Raw genomic sequence first — 13,969 nt, 5'->3', positions numbered from 1 at the left:
CTGTCACAACAAATTATATCCCCCTTACTAAACTTATCCCCTCCGGGGTCACGTTTCCGGTTTCCGGTTACGTTCCCCTCATGCGTAAGTTAACGTCATGAGTTAGCGTCAAGACGACAGCGTGGTTGCCAAGCTTTATCTGTTGGTTGCTATGATGCGATCTGTGAGATACGTTCCACTGATGCGTACGGTAGCGTCAACTGGCTGTCGTGTCTTTTTATGAACGGCATACGCGTAGTCAGAACTCTGTCAATAAGCATTTATTTAGTCCGGTGTATGTAAATTAACGAAACATAAAAATTGCCAATTTCCCTACAGATTAAGATAGCGATAGAGATAGCTCGTGCTCATCTCTCGGTGGACTAATATCAGTACCGCTAGTTAGTTAAACGGACAGCAAACCATTCGGCAATACATGTATGATATATGTAGAGAAGTAGATAAGCATGACATCGGTAGATATTTAAGTTAGCTCCCTAGCTAGCAAAATAAGAAGTATCTAGCTAGGGAGACAGCCAGACGGATAGATAACTAGGAAGATAAGCCATAGCTGTTTTTTTATCCCTAGCTAGCTGGGGATCTTTCTAGCTAGCTAGCTAGATGTAGCCTATATCATGGTTCAATCTATATAAATAATCGAGATATTACATATGAAGCACTACATATTCACAGAAGCATCGCTAGCTTGCCGATGCAGAGCCTATTACACACAGCAGTAAACAAATATGATTGACGTCATTGCAGAGATGGAACCGGAAACGTGACCACGGAGGGGATACGTTTTGTAAGGAGGATGGAATTTGTTGTGACAGTGCCAGCAGACATACACACGCACTGTAAATCAGTGAGATACGGACACGGTGAATCAAATATTCTACTTCTACACACACGCTAAAACATGCAATGAAAAGAACGGCGCCACTTCCGACGGCGCCGTAGCGACCTCCATGCCAACCCAGATCCCAAACCACGCACTGCAACGTAAACAGTAACCGCCCCAAGCCTCAACTCGATCAACAGTTGGTTTGTCAGTAGTAAGGATATATTCAAAATACAAATAAATACGGAACCGAAGGGAAAAGGTGGGTACAACACAGTTTAAAAACACTAAAGCTCCACGTAGCCAGTTACCGCCGTATAGAACAGAACTGGAGCTCCGCTATCCGCGTTCCTTCGCTCTTTAATGAGCCTACGCGATAAACGCGAATTACTTACTTCGGCAAAACAACAGCTAGCAATGTCCTGTAATGGCAGAAACACATTTGTTAGTGCATATGCAGTGTGGCGTTCTGGTAAACGCAATATTGTAGCGCATTTTAACTACATTACCTGGGAAGCTGAATGTTTTCCTACTCATACCGTTAACAAGATAAAGATTAAAATAAATAATACCTCAATAGGCTATGCACGTGCAGAGTCTGAAGCTCCACCACCTCGTCCATGGTGACCTACAATAAAAATTATCATCAGGCTTACATGGAACATTACGTGGCTGCAAGTAACAGAGCAAACTGCAACATACCTTGACGTCAGACAGGAACTTGCATACCGGAACTGGGAGGAACAAGAACCACAAACAGGTAAGGCATTTCCTGGTACCTTGTTACTGCAGCCTATTTATGGGCCCCCAGGAATTATTGATTTGCGCGTCAGTAAACCAGATACTGCTTGCAGGGTTCTCTTGGTTCTCTTGGTTCTCTTGGTTCTCTTGGTTCTCTTGGTTCTCTTGGTTCTCTTGGTTCTCTTGGTTCTCTTGGTTCTCTTGGTTCTCTTGGTTCTCTTGGTTCTCTTGGTTCCTTTTTAAGGGGTGAGGAAATGAACAGGTGCAGGCACACAGACAAGTGGGCTGCCTCCAAGAGCAAAACCCAAAGACAGGCTTTCAGACAAAAGAATGATTCCACTGGGGCTTGAACCCAGGACCTTCTGCGTGTAAAGCAGACGTGATAACCGCTACACTATGGAACCCAACAATGACTTGTGCTTGCAACAGTTTTTGTGGAAAGATTTTATGTTTGGTTCCCTTGCATAGTGTAATGACTTTTTGAAGCCTTGGTGGAACTGAGTAAGAGTGCTGTGATGGCCGAGAGGTTAAGGCGTTGGACTCGAAATCCAATGGGGTTTCCCCGCGCAGGTTCGAACCCTGCTCACAGCGCAAGCCTTCTTTAGGGGTTTTCTACTAAATGCTTGGAAATGCGCACAACGCCCTCGCTTGCAATGAGCCATGCAGTAATTGAGATTCCCTTTCTGTGCAAGCATGTCGACACTTTGAATCCATTGTGCCAGCATTAAAAGCAGTCTGGACTTGTTTCTTGTGCAAACACGAGCTGAAAAACAAGCTTGATGTGCAACTTCAACACGTACATACAATGGGCCCATTGATTGTCATTGAAATCCTAGATTCTGAAGCAAATGAGTTCAGATCCAAAAACATACACAGCAGGCTGCTTTTTTCTTCCAGGCATTCACATGAAAGGAATTGTGGGATAGCAGTCAGGCCAGAAGTACCTGCTGAGAACTATCACAGGTATTGTCACATTTCAGTTGGGAGAGCAGTTCTTATAATTGCACTAACACATGTTTTATGGGAGCTGTGATGGCCGAGTGGTTAAGGCGTTGGACTTGAAATCCAATGGGGTTTCCCCGCGCAGGTTCGAACCCTGCTCGCAGCGGTTTTTTGGTTCTTTTGGTTCTTTTGGTTCTTTTGAGGGGTGTGCAAATGAACAGGTGCAGGCACACAGACAAGTGGGCTGCCTCCAAGAGCAAAAGCCAAGGACAGGCTTTCATTGACTGTAAGACAAAAATACGATTCCACTGGGGCTTGAACCCAGGACCTTCTCTGTGTAAAGCAGACGTGATAACCATTACACCACTACACTATGGAACCTATGGTTTCTACTGAATGCATGGAAACACGTGTGACCTGGCATAACACCACTCGATTATGCCACCTTGGGAATTACGCCCAAGGAAATAGTTTGTAAGAATCGAGGATTTGTGATCAATCCCCACCTAGGTAAGTTCAACTAAATGAACAAGCAGAGACGTGAATTAAATAATAAAGACAGAATGTATTCGTTACAATGCAAAAAAAAACCCCAAAAAAACACAGAAGAAAACCCACACAAAATCCCACGGGATCCCCAAACTTATCAAATTAGCCGGTAGGTCTTAGCCGGTAGGTCTAGGTGTTCAGGAAAATCAGACTTTATTCAGCACAAGTGCATAAAGCCGGACCAAAAACATGGACCCGGACTGCCATTTTTACACCCATTTTATACACAGTTACTCCTCCTACAACTCCACCTCCAACCTCATTCTGGCAAATCACCCACATTGTTCTTATCTTAACTCCTCCCACAACTCCTCCCACAAAGTAATTGTGGCAAATCGCCAAAGGTCCTTATGCTCTGCCAGCTCTGTACAAAGTTCAGGACGCCCCCTGTCCTCACTTCACCCCGCACCTGCTCTTGGCAGAGTGGGAAACAACAAGATCTCATAAAGTTATGCCCCACCTCTAACACACACGTCATCCATCACTCTGTATCTTTCCACATATTGGTCACTTTTCTGTCACGATCTTATGAGCAGTAAATCATTGAAAATATACAGACATACTAAACATTTGATTAATATTCACTTCTAATATACTTTTCTAATATACAGACGTACTAAACATTTGATTAATTATTCTCTTCTAAGTGAGTCAATGTACGTTGCATTCTTTGCTCTCATTTCAACAGTTTTCACTGTGGTTTCTTGCGTTTTCATAAGCTCAGCTAAAATTAATGTTCTAGGTTCATTTGATTTGATAACAAGCAGCGTACATGGGATATAGTGATTATAAGTCACTTGCATATAGATACACTTCTGGCATAAAACATCGAGAGTCCTGGAGAAATCAGCTGTACAGTCATATCTCGCTCTGCCCGTGTCCTTGACAGTTCGAGACGCCTCCCCCCCAGCTGGCTGCTGTGTAATTCTAGCACAATTTAGCAGTTAATCAGTTTGAAACTATACAGGGTACATATCATACTTTAATACGGATATATTGATACACCTTTAGCACACATCATTGAGCGCTTTGGAGGAACCAGCCTGCTCATCAAGGTTGAGTCTGATTTTGACTTCCATCCATCCATCCATCATCACCCGCTTATCCGGAGTCGGGTCGCGGGGGCGGTAGGCAAAGCCGGGTATTCCAGGCGTCCCTCTCCCCAGCAACGCATTCTAGCTCCTCCTGGGGGATCCCGAGGCGTTCCCTGGCCAGGAGAGATATATAATCTCTCCAGTGGGCTCTGGGTCTCCCTCGGGGTCTCCGCCCAGTTGGACGAGCCCGGAAAACCTCCAAAGGGAGGCGCCCGGGAGGCATCCTGATCAGATGCCCGAACCACCTCAATTGGCTCCTTTCGACGCGAAGGAGCAGCGGCTCTACTCCGAGCTCCCTCCGGATGTCCGAGCTCCTCACCCTCTTCACCACAACGGTCCGGTGCAACGCCCGCATTACTGCTGACACTGCACCGATCCGCCTGTCGATCTCACGCTCCCTTCTACTCTCACTCGTGAACAAGACCCCGAGATACTTGAACTCCTTCACTTGGGGCAAAGACTCGTTCCCAACCCGGAGGGAGCAATCCACCGTTTTCCGGCAGAGAACCATGGCCTCGGACTTGGAGGTGCTGACTCTCACCCCGGCCGCTTCACACTCGGCTGCAAACTGCTCCAGTGCGTGCTGACGGTCACGGTCCGATAAAGCCAGCAGAACCACATCATCCGCAAAAAGCAGAGATGCGATTCTGAGGTCACCAAACCGGACACTCTCCTCACCTCGGCTGCGCCTTGAGATCCTGTCCATGAATACCACAAACAGGACCGGTGACAAGGGGCAACCTTGGCATCCAACACCCACCGGAAACGTGCTTGACTTTGTGCCGAGAATGCGGACACAGCTCTCACTTTGGTTATACAGGGACCTGATGGCTCGTAACAACGGCCCCGGTACCCCATACTCCCGCAGTACACCCCACAGGGTTCCCCGGGGGACACGGTCGAAAGCCTTCTCCAAGTCCACAAAGCACATGTGGACTGGATGGGCAAACTCCCGTGACCCCGCCAGCAACCCTGCCAAGGTAAAGAGCTGGTCCACCGTTCCACGGCCAGGACGGAAGCCACATTGCTCCTCCTGAATCCGAGGTTCGACCGTCGGTCGGAGCCTCCTTTCCAGTACCCTAGAGTAAGCTTTCCCAGGGAGGCTGAGGAGTGTGATACCCCGGTAATTGGAGCACACCCTCCGGTCCCCCTTCTTGAAAATGGGGACCACCACCCTGGTCTGCCACTCTACAGGTACTGTCCCCGACCTCCACGCGACACTGAAGAGGCGTGTCAGCCAAGACAACCCAACAATGTCCAGAGCCTTCAGCATCTCAGGGCGAATCTCATCTACACCCGGCGACTCGCCACTGAGGAGCTTTTTGACTACCTCAGCAACTTCCGCCAGGGATATAGGTGCAGATTCCCCCGAGTCTTCAGGCTCTGCCTCTTCCACAGAGGACGTGTTGTTCGGGTTCAGGAGCTCCTCGAAGTGCTCTTTCCACCGCCCGACAATATCCTCAGTCCGGGTCAGCAGTTCTCCTCCCCTGCTGAAAACAGCCTGGGACAAGCCCTGCTTTCCCTTTCTGAGTCGTCGGATGGTTTGCCAGAACTTCCTCGAGGCCAACCGAAAGTCCTTCTCCATAGCCTCCCCGAACTCCTCCCATACCCGGGTTTTTGCTTCAGCGACTGCCGAAGCCGCAGCCCTTCTGGCCACCCGGTACCTGTCTGCTGCTTCAGGGGACCCCCGGGCCAGCTAAGCCCGAAAGGCCTCCTTCTTCAGCTTGACGGCGTCCCTCACCGCTGGTGTCCACCAGCGGGTTCTTGGGTTGCCGCCCCGACAGGCACCGATGACCTTCTGGCCACAGCTCCTGCTTGCCGCCTCTGCAATGGAGGCTTTGAACATGGCCCACTCGGACTCCATGTCCCCATGTCCCCAGCTTCCCCCGGGATGCGTGAGAAGGCCGTTCAGCCTCCACAGGCCGCTTGGCACCTCCCCCTCTCAGAACCTCCACCTCACGCTCACGACTACTGTCTGTTCTGGCTCCACGGTGGTGGAACGAACTCCCCGTTGAGGTCAGAACTATAGAATCTCTCCCCACCTTCAAGCGCAAGCTGAAGACGCACCTCTTCAAGCAGCACCTCTCCCCATCCCTCCCTACCTCCCTGTGAACCTTAATTGTTGTCTCTGTGACTTGCTTTGTGTATCGGTATTTTTAGTTGGCTAGGTAAGCAGTGTTTGGATAGTTAACTTTGGTCACTTTTGCTCTTGTTTGTTTGTTTGTTTGTTCAAAAAAAAAAAAAAAAAAAAAAGAAATGGCCCTTGTCCTTATCTTTGTTGTACAGGTAGCAGTTGAAATTGTACTTACCTCTAGGGTCTTTCAGCGAACTTATCCCTGGTTATGGGTATGCACTTTGTTGTACGTCGCTCTGGATAAGAGCGTCTGCCAAATGCCAATAATGTAATGTAATGTAAAAGTTCTTCCGGAGGTGGGAGTTGAAGACCTCGCGAACAGGGGCCTCCGCCAGACGTTCCCAGTTCACCCTCACTACACGTTTGGGTTTACCGGGTCTGTCCGGCAGCCTCCCCGGCCACTTGATCCAACTCACCACCAGGTGGTGATCAGTTGACAGCTCTGCTCCTCTCTTCACCCGAGTGTCCAAGACATACGGCCGCAGGTCTGATGATACGACCACAAAGTCGATCATCGATCTTTGGCCAAAGGTGCTCTGGTACCAAGTACACTTATGAGCTACCCTATGCTCGAACATGGTGTTTGTTATCGACAATCCATGACCAGCACAGAAGTCCAATAACAAAACACCGTTTGGGTTCCTCCCAATCACCCCCCTCCAGGTTTCTCCGTCATTGCCCACGTGAGCGTTGAAGTCGCCCAGCAGAACTATGGAGTCTCCGGGTGGCACCCTTTCCAGGATGCCGCCCAGTGACTCCAAGAAGGCCGGATACTCTGAACTGCCATTTGGTGCATAAGCACAAATGACAGTCAGAGCCTTCCCCCCAGCGACACGTAGTCGCAGAGAGGCGACCCTCTCGTTCCCCGGGTGGAACTCCAACACAGTGGCGCTCAGCCGGTGGCTTGTGAGTATCCCCACACCCGCCCGGCGCCTCTCACCTTGAGCAACTCCAGAAAAGAACAGAGTCCAGCCCCTCTCCAGGAGTTTGGTTCCGGAACCAGTACTGTGCGTGGAGGTGAGCCCAACTATATCTAGTTGGTACCGCTCCGCCTCCCGCACTAGCTCCGGTTCCTTCCCCACCAGAGAGGTGACGTTCCACGTCCCCAGAACCAGTCTGCGACGCCGAGGATCAGCACGCCCGGATCCCCGCCTTTGCCTACTGCCCGTTGGGCAAAGCACCCGACTCCGATGCCGACCCCTGCAGGTGGTGAGCCCACAGGGCCGCGACCCCACGTGACCAGTTTGGGCTGTGCCCGGCCGGGCCCCATGGGATAAGGCCCGGCCACCAGACGCTCGCCGACGAGCTCCCCTCCCGGGTCTGGCTCCAGCAGGGGGCCCCGGTTTCCCTTTTCCGGGCGAGGTAACTGGGTCTTTGTGTGGCCGTATCATGGGAGTCTTTGAATCGCTCTTAGTCCGGCCCCTCCCCCGGGACCAATTTGCCTTGGGAGACCCTACTGGGGGCTAACAGTGCCCCCGACAACATAGCTCCCAGGATCACCGGGACACACAAACCCCTCCACCACGTTAAGGTGGCGATTCCTCAGAGGGGTGATTGACTTGTGATTGTTTATTATGCTTTTAGGAGGGAGATCTTTTGTTCTGTGAATTTTCCCCTACAATTCCACTGGGTCTTGAACTCAGGACCATCTGTGCGAAAATCAGACGTGCTAACCGCTACACTATGGAACCAACAGGAAACTGGTGCTCACAACAATTTTTTTGCATAGTGTAATAACTTTTTAAAGCCTTGGTGGAGCAGAGCAAGAGTGTTGTGGCCAAGTGGTTAAGGCGTTGGACTTGAAATCCGCTGGGGTTTGCCTGTGCAGGTTTGAAACCTTCTCTTGGTTCTCTTTTTAAGGGGTGAGGAAATGAACAGGTGCAGGCACACAGACAAGTGGGCTGCCTCCAAGAGCAAAAGAATGATTCCACTGGGGTTTGAACCCAGGACCTTCTGCGTGTAAAGCAGACGTGATAACCGCTACACTATGGAACCCAACAGCAACTTGTGTTTGCAACAGTTTTTGTGGAAAGATTTTATGTTTGTTTCCCTTGCATTGTGTAATGACTTTTTGAAGCCTTGGTGGAACAGAGCAAGAGTGCTGTGATGGCCGAGAGGTTAAGGCGTTGGACTCGAAATCCAATGGGGTTTCCCCGCGCAGGTTCGAACCCTGCTCACAGCGCAAGCCTTCTTTAGGGGTTTTCTACTAAATGCTTGGAAATGCGCGCAACGCCCTTGCTTGCAATGAGCCATGCAGTAATTGATTCCCTTTCCGAGCAAGCATGTTGACACTTTGAATCCGCTGTGCCAGCGTTTAAAGCAGTCTGGACTTGTTTCATGTGCAAACACGAGCTGAAAAACAAGCTTGATGTGCAACTTCAACACGTACATACAGTGGGCCCATTGATTGTCATTGAAATCCTAGATTCTGAAGCAAATGAGTTCAGATCCCAAAACATACACAGCAGGCCGCCTTTTTCTTCCAGGCATTCACATGCAAGGAGTTGTGGGATAGCAGTCAGGCCAGAAGTACCAGTTGATGAGAACTATCAATTTTGGCTTGCAGAGGTATTGTCACATTTCATTTGGGAGAGCAGTTCTTAGCATTGCGCTAGCCTGGTTTCCGTGGGAGCTGCGATGGCCGAGTGGTTAAGGTGTTGGACTTGAAATCCAATGGGGTTTCCCCGCGCAGGTTCGAACCCTGCTCGCAGCGTTCTCTTGGTTCCTTTTAAAGTGGTGAGGAAATGAACAGGTGCAGGCACACAGACAAGTGGGCTGCCACCAAGAGCAAAACCCAAGGACAGGCTTTCATTGACTTTAAGACAAAAGAATGACTCCACTGGGGCTTGAACCCAAGACCATCTGTGTGTAAAGCAGACGTGATAACCACTACACTATAGAACCTAACAGCAATATGTGCTCACAACAGTTTTTTGGAAAGATTTTATGTTTGTTTCCTTTCCATAGTGTAATGACTTTTTGAAACCTTAGTGGAACTGAGCAAGAGTGCTGTGATGGCCGAGAGGTTAAGGTGTTGTCCAAAAAAATACGCAGCAGGCCACCTTTTTCTTCCAGGCATTCACATGCAAGATATTGTGGGATAGCAGTCAGGCCAGAAGTACCTGTTGAGAACTATCACAGGTATTGTCACATTTCAGTTGGGAGAGCAGTTCTTGGAATTGCACTAACACAGCTTCTGTGGGAGCTGTGATGGCCGAGTGGTTAAGGTGTTGGACTTGAAATCCGATGGGGTTTCCCTGTGAAGGTTCGAGCCCTGCTCGCAGCGGTTTTTTGGTTCTTTTGAGGGGTGTGGAAATGAACAGGTGCAGGAACACAGACAAGTGGGCTGCCTCCAAGAGCAAAAGCCAGGGACAGGCTTTCATTGACTGTAAGACAAAAATACGATTCCACTGGGGCTTGAACCCAGGACCTTCTCTGTGTAAAGCAGACGTGATAACCATTACACCACTACACTATGGAACCTATGGTTTCTACTGAATGCATGGAAACACGTGTGACCTGGCAGAACACCACTCGATTATGCCACCTTGGGAATTACGCCCAAGGAAATAGTTTGTAGGAATCGAGGATTTGTGATCAATCCCCACCTAGGTAAGTGCAACTAAATGAACAAGCAGAGACGTGAATTAAATAATAAAGACAGAGTTTATTCGTTACAATGCAAACCCCCCCCCCCCTCCGGAAAAACACAGAAGAAAACCCACACAAAAACCCACGGGATCCCCAAACTTATCAAATTAGCCGGTAGGTCTTCCCCGCCGCTAGGGGCGCTACGGGGTGCGTACGGGTCCGTGGAGGGTGAAAGACTTACCGGAAGTGGAACCGAAAGGTTACTTACTGGTGAAGGTGCTGTCACAACAAATTATATCCCCCTTACTAAATTTATCCCCTCCGGGGTCACGTTTCCGGTTTCCGGTTACGTTCCCCTCATGCGTAAGTTAACGTCATGAGTTAGCGTCAAGACGACAGCGTGGTTGCCAAGCTTTATCTGTTGGTTGCTATGATGCGATCTGTGAGATACGTTCCACTGATGCGTACGGTAGCGTCAACTGGCTGTCGTGTCTTTTTATGAACGGCATACGCGTAGTCAGAACTCTGTCAATAAGCATTTATTTAGTCCGGTGTATGTAAATTAACGAAACATAAAAATTGCCAATTTCCCTACAGATTAAGATAGCGATAGAGATAGCTCGTGCTCATCTCTCGGTGGACTAATATCAGTACCGCTAGTTAGTTAAACGGACAGCAAACCATTCGGCAATACATGTATGATATATGTAGAGAAGTAGATAAGCATGACATCGGTAGATATTTAAGTTAGCTCCCTAGCTAGCAAAATAAGAAGTATCTAGCTAGGGAGACAGCCAGACGGATAGATAACTAGGAAGATAAGCCATAGCCGTTTTTTTTATCCCTAGCTAGCTGGGGATCTTTCTAGCTAGCTAGCTAGATGTAGCCTATATCGTGGTTCAATCTATATAAATAATCGAGATATTACATATGAAGCACTACATATTCACAGAAGCATCGCTAGCTTGCCGATGCAGAGCCTATTACACACAGCAGTAAACAAATATGATTGACGTCATTGCAGAGATGGAACTGGAAACGTGACCACGGAGGGGATACGTTTTGTAAGGAGGATGGAATTTGTTGTGACAGTGCCAGCAGACATACACACGCACTGTAAATCAGTGAGATACAGACACGGTGAATCAAATATTCTACTTCTACACACACGCTATAACATGCAGTGAAAAGAACGGCGCCGTAGCGACCTCCACGCCAACCCAGATCCCAAACCAAGCACTGCAACGTAAACAGTAACCGCCCCCAAGCCTCAACTCGATCAAGAGTTGGTTTGTCAGTAGTAAGGATATATTCAAAATACAAATAAATACGGAACCCCAGGGAAAAGGTGGGTACAACACAGTTTAAAAACACCAAAGCTCCACGTAGCCAGTTACCGCCGTATAGAACAGAACTGGAGCTCCGCTATCCGCGTTCCTTCGCTCTTAAAAGAGCCTACGCGATAAACGCGAATTACTAATGTCGTTAAAACAGCAGCTAGCAATGTCCTGTAATGGCAGAAACACATTCGTTAGTGCATATGCAGTGTGGCGTTCTGGTAAACGCAATATTGTAGCGCATTTTAACTACATTACCTGGGAAGCTAAATGTTTTCCTACTCATACCGTTAACAAGATAAAGATTAAAATAAATAATACCTCAATAGGCTATGCACGTGCAGAGTCTCAAGCTCCACCACCTCCTCCATGGTGACCTACAATAAAAACTCTCATCAGGCTTACATGGAACATTACGTGGCTGCAAGTAACAGAGCAAACTGCAACATACCTTGACGTCAGACAGGAACTTGCATACCGGAACTGGGCGGAACAAGAACCACAAACAGGTAAGGCATTTCCTGGTACCTTGTTACTGCAGCCTATTTATAGGCCCCCAGGAATGATTGATTTGCGCATCAGTAAACCATACTGAGAGGACCAAGAGGAGAGCCCAAGGATAGGCTTTCAGACAAACGAATGATTCCACTGGGGCTTGAACCCAGGACCTTCTGCGCGTAAAGCAGACGTGATAACCGCTACACTTTGGAATCTAACAGCAACCTATGCTTGCAACAATTTTTGTGGAAAGGTTTTATGTTTGTTTCCCTTGCATAGTGTAATGACTTTTTGAAGCCTTGGTGGAACCGAGCATGAGTTCTGTGGTGGCTGAGAGGTTAAGGCGGTGGACTTGAAATCCAATGGGGTTTCCCTGCGCAGGTTTGAACCCTGCTCGCAGTGCAAGACCCCTTCAAGGGTTTTCTACTAAATGCTTGGAAATGTGCGCAATGCCCTTGCTTGCAATGAGCCATGCAGTAATTGAGATTCCCTTTCCCAGCAAGCATGTTGACACTTTGAATCCGCTGTGCCAGCATTTAAAGCAGTCTGGACTTGTTTCATGTGCAAACACGAGCTGAAAAACAGGCTTGATGTGCAACTTCAACATGTACATACAGTGGGCCCTTTGATTGTCATTGAAATCCTAGATTCTGAAGCAAATGAGTTTAGATCCAAAAACATACACAGCAGGCTGCCTTTTTCTTCCAGGCATTCACATGAAAGGAATTGTGGGATAGCAGTCAGGCCAGAAGTACCAGTTGATGAGAACTATCAAAATTTTGGCTTGCAGAGGTATTGTCACATTTCAGTTGGGAGAGTAGTTCTTAGCATTGCGCTAACCCCATTTCTATGGGAGCTGCGATGGCCGAGTGGTTAAGGTGTTGGACTTGATATCCAATGGGGTTTCCCTGTGCAGGTTTGAACCCTACTTGCAGCGTTCTTTTGGCTCTTTTTAAAGTGGTGAGGAAATGAACAGGTGCAGGCGCACAGACAAGTGGGCTGCCTCCAAGAGCAAAACCCAAGGACAGGCTTTCATTGACTTTAAGACAAAAGAATGATTCCGTTGGGGTTTGAACCCAGGACCTTCTGCCTATAAAGCAGACATGCTAACCGCTACACTATGGAACCAACAGGGAACTGGTGCTCACAACAATTTTTGTGGAAAGATTTTATGTTTGTTTCCCTTGCATAGTGTAATGACTTTTTGAAGCCTTGGAGGAACTGAGCAGGAGTGCTGGGATGGCCGAGTGGTTAAGGCGTTGGACTCGAAATCCAATGGGGTTTCCCCGCGCAGGTTCGAACCCTGCTGACAGCGCAAGCCTTCTTTAGGGGTTTCCTACTAAAAGCATGGAAACACACACAACGCACTCGTTTTCAATGAGCCCTGCAATAATTGGGATTCCCTTTACCGAGCAAGCATGTCGACTCTTTGAATCCGCTGTGCCAACATTTAAAGCTGTCTGGACGAGCTGAAAAACAAGATTGTGCAACTAAAGTTTTATGTTTGTTTCCCTTTCAAAGTGTAATGACTTTTTGAAGCCTTTGCGCAGAGCAGCAAGGTATTGTGGGATACCAGTCTTGCCGGAAGTACCTTTTGATGAGTTGTATCAAAATTTTGGCTTGTAGGTGTATTGTAATATTTCAGTAGGGAGTGCAGTTGTTAGCATAGCGCTAAAGTGAAGAAGGTTTTCTAGAAGACAAGGACAATCATATGCTCATTAATTTTTGAAATGTACCGCCTCCTTCACTTGAACGTGCACTCATTCACTCTTCTCTTCTTCACGTATGGAGCAGTGCATTATGGGATTGCCCTTCCTTCCTGAAGCTTGCCTTGTATACCCTTGTTGGGAAGAAAAACGAGGGATCAAGGCACATAATTGCTCCCTCCCCTTTCATAATGTGCAGCTGAACCCCACTTGGCGTCCCCGGACATTTTGGGGATTCCCCTTGAAGCAAGGGAGAGGAAAAACAAGCAAACCTGCCAAGTGCTCCACGTTCATCAAAGTAGTTTACGTTTTGTTGTTCACCAAGCTAATGCCTTTTTTTGGTGTCAGCAGCTGTTCCCAAAACCTTCAGCATGGCAAATACTGTAGATTTGCACTGGGAGCAAGGTTCAAACCTGCAATGGACAATCCCATTGGACTGTACGTCGAAACCTTTAACCACTCAACACCCATACTACATGTACATGTAGGACATGGCCGAAGAATAGAAACCTAAAACTATAAAAATATGGCACCAGTCACAAGGATCAGTCAATTCT

General features: G+C 48.1%; 12 non-coding genes across 12 annotated transcripts; 7 read left to right on the top strand and 5 right to left on the bottom strand.

The window, feature by feature from the left end:
- Positions 1 to 1,892: 1,892 nt before the first annotated feature.
- On the bottom strand, positions 1,893 to 1,965 carry trnav-uac (transfer RNA valine (anticodon UAC)). The gene has a single exon. It is a non-coding gene; the product is annotated as a tRNA-Val (tRNA).
- A 105-nt stretch (positions 1,966 to 2,070) lies between these two features.
- On the top strand, positions 2,071 to 2,152 carry trnas-cga (transfer RNA serine (anticodon CGA)). The gene has a single exon. It is a non-coding gene; the product is annotated as a tRNA-Ser (tRNA).
- A 435-nt stretch (positions 2,153 to 2,587) lies between these two features.
- trnas-uga (transfer RNA serine (anticodon UGA)) lies at positions 2,588 to 2,669 on the top strand. The gene has a single exon. It is a non-coding gene; the product is annotated as a tRNA-Ser (tRNA).
- A 5,533-nt stretch (positions 2,670 to 8,202) lies between these two features.
- On the bottom strand, positions 8,203 to 8,275 carry trnav-uac (transfer RNA valine (anticodon UAC)). The gene has a single exon. It is a non-coding gene; the product is annotated as a tRNA-Val (tRNA).
- A 105-nt stretch (positions 8,276 to 8,380) lies between these two features.
- Positions 8,381 to 8,462, top strand: trnas-cga (transfer RNA serine (anticodon CGA)). The gene has a single exon. It is a non-coding gene; the product is annotated as a tRNA-Ser (tRNA).
- A 449-nt stretch (positions 8,463 to 8,911) lies between these two features.
- On the top strand, positions 8,912 to 8,993 carry trnas-uga (transfer RNA serine (anticodon UGA)). The gene has a single exon. It is a non-coding gene; the product is annotated as a tRNA-Ser (tRNA).
- Positions 8,994 to 9,111: 118 nt separating this feature from the next.
- trnav-uac (transfer RNA valine (anticodon UAC)) lies at positions 9,112 to 9,184 on the bottom strand. The gene has a single exon. It is a non-coding gene; the product is annotated as a tRNA-Val (tRNA).
- A 300-nt stretch (positions 9,185 to 9,484) lies between these two features.
- Positions 9,485 to 9,566, top strand: trnas-uga (transfer RNA serine (anticodon UGA)). Its single transcript has one exon. It is a non-coding gene; the product is annotated as a tRNA-Ser (tRNA).
- A 2,282-nt stretch (positions 9,567 to 11,848) lies between these two features.
- trnav-uac (transfer RNA valine (anticodon UAC)) lies at positions 11,849 to 11,921 on the bottom strand. Its single transcript has one exon. It is a non-coding gene; the product is annotated as a tRNA-Val (tRNA).
- Positions 11,922 to 12,561: 640 nt separating this feature from the next.
- On the top strand, positions 12,562 to 12,643 carry trnas-uga (transfer RNA serine (anticodon UGA)). The gene has a single exon. It is a non-coding gene; the product is annotated as a tRNA-Ser (tRNA).
- A 118-nt stretch (positions 12,644 to 12,761) lies between these two features.
- Positions 12,762 to 12,834, bottom strand: trnai-uau (transfer RNA isoleucine (anticodon UAU)). The gene has a single exon. It is a non-coding gene; the product is annotated as a tRNA-Ile (tRNA).
- Positions 12,835 to 12,939: 105 nt separating this feature from the next.
- Positions 12,940 to 13,021, top strand: trnas-cga (transfer RNA serine (anticodon CGA)). The gene has a single exon. It is a non-coding gene; the product is annotated as a tRNA-Ser (tRNA).
- The last annotated feature ends 948 nt before the right edge of the window (positions 13,022 to 13,969 follow it).

This window comes from Conger conger, chromosome 7 (assembly GCF_963514075.1).
Source record: "Conger conger chromosome 7, fConCon1.1, whole genome shotgun sequence".
NCBI classification, from domain to species: Eukaryota; Metazoa; Chordata; class Actinopteri; order Anguilliformes; family Congridae; genus Conger; species Conger conger.
Note: the sequence above shows the minus strand (reverse complement) of the source record. Positions and strands in the feature narration are given on the sequence as shown.